Source organism: Pteropus vampyrus, unplaced genomic scaffold (genome assembly GCF_000151845.1).
Source record: "Pteropus vampyrus isolate Shadow unplaced genomic scaffold, Pvam_2.0 Scaffold282, whole genome shotgun sequence".
In the NCBI taxonomy this organism is placed as follows: domain Eukaryota; kingdom Metazoa; phylum Chordata; class Mammalia; order Chiroptera; family Pteropodidae; genus Pteropus; species Pteropus vampyrus.
In genome coordinates this window covers 328,393-330,523 of record NW_011889063.1, presented here as the reverse complement: position 1 = coordinate 330,523, position 2,131 = coordinate 328,393, and positions in this window count along the sequence as shown.

Sequence of the window (2,131 nt, the reverse complement as noted above, 5' to 3'; positions counted from 1 at the left end):
CCTTCTGATTTTAAACTAAATTAGAACACTTTCTCAGGCCCCAAGAACGCCGCGGGCCCCAGACACTGTGCCACCCGGAGCTTTCTCATCCCCCCGGCAGGTGGGTGCCCGTCGGTGCTTCCTGCCCGCAGATGCCCGGGGCCTGCTCGCTCAGCGAAGGTCTGATGAATAAACACACCCATGAAAGAGACCAAGCAGGAGCTAGTAAGCCTGTAAACATGTCCGTGCGACAGGCCGATGCTGCACTAAGCCCTCCACCATCGTCCTCAAAACACCCGGTGACACAGGTGGCTGGTCTCACCCACGGCCCACGCAACGGAAGCTGGAGAGGCAGAGCGATGTGCCCACTCACACAGGGCCAAGTGTGGCCCCTGCCCCTGCCCAAGCCCAGGCTGTTCTCACGCGAAGTGACCCTCTTGGTCTGGAATATTTTTTAAGTGGCAACTTCTTAGATAATCTCCCCCCGCCCCCCCGCAAAAAAAAAATAAAAATAAAAATAAAAAACAGTATCCTTATAAAAACTTTTTAAAACTTTCTTTTAGAAAACGAGGGAAAATCATCCACAATCACAGCTCCCTAATCCTAGGATTTTACATACTCCTTTCCTAATCCTTTGCAAGACGCATAGGTCTGTCACAAAGCGACTCCGCCCCGATGCCTTGCTGCTGCCTGCGTGGTTTTGCCTTTTGTCCTCGTGGTTTTGCCTTTTGTCCTCGTAGTTTTGCCTTTTGTCCTCGTGGTTTTCAGAAGCGGCACTTGAGGGGTTTGCGGCCGCACCGTTGTTCCCCTCGTGGCCTCCTCCGGTTCTCCCCCATTTCAGATCGCTCGGAGGGGGCATCGCTTTTTCATTGGATTATAATATGAGGTCACAATTTCAGATGTGGCTTGTTCAAAAACAGTGTTTTGTCCAATACCTTGAAATTCATGTAAATTTTGTCTCTATTCAATATCTGTATAACTAAGACTAAAATTAAACTGAACTTAGTGAAATCAAAATTTTTATGGAGCCCTAAGCACCTAAATTTTCAGTCAAAAATCCAATAAGAACAATCTTCCTCAAATTAATCAATATACGAAGAGCTAGTTATTTCAAAATTTTTATTACTATCACTTTCCTGTTTATTTCAAAAGTAACACACTTATTTAAAAATTGTTTCACACACAGACGGACAGAGTTGGAAACGGTTTACCCTTCGTTCCACCAGCCACAGGTTTAGTCTAGCTTCCTTCTAGACTTTTAATGCTTATTTTCACTTTTTAAAAAGCTCATCTGTAGCTGTGCTATGAATACAACGTTACTTCCTGACTTACTCATTTAACGTTTCCGCATAATCAGACAGTTCACGGCTGTCAGTGTGTGGCATTCACGTGGCTCTTACTGTGATGCACCCCCGACTCTGCTAACACCCGCCAGCGTTTACTGAGGCTGCCCCGCCCGGCGGAGGGATGTCTCGGTGCCCCCCCCACCCGGCGCCCTGCGGGCCAGCAGCCCTTCGGCCAGGGAAGGCAGGCCTGCGCGGCTCCGGGCTGGCCCCGCAGCTGACACCGCAGCTGCCCGGCTGCGGCCTGCGCTCCCTGGGTCTCTCTCCATGCTGCGCGCGCCCTCACGCAGGTTCTCCACCGTATGTGCTAGTTTCCCACTGAAACGTGTCCGGAGGTCGTCATACCTGCGTGTTTTGAAATCTAAGATAACCATCATCTTCTTTAAGAAAAAAGCACTACCTGTTCACTGAAGGACATTATAAAATAGACCAAAAAAAAAGCACAAAGCATCTGCATGCGTCTCAGGCCTCGGCCCGCCCCTCCGCGCGTGCCCCTCGCTCTCTGCGCCCACTCGCCCCTGCTCCGTCACCGTCGCCGACGACAGAGACAAGCCCAAGTCCTCGTCCTGGACGAGAAGGAAGGCTGCACCCTGGGCCCGAACTTTCACTTTCTTGTGCCCTTTTGTCAAAGGGAGTCAGGAAGCCGTAGCTACTGGGTCGAGAAACAGAAACCAGCAAGTGGGCGAGGCCGGGGCCGATGAGAAAAGAGGGGACACGGCAAGGTGGACAGCGGGGCTGGGTGTCCAGTGCTGGCCCTCAGCTGCTGTGGCTTCCCGCCTTGCACCTGGCAGCCCACCCAGTGCTCCCCC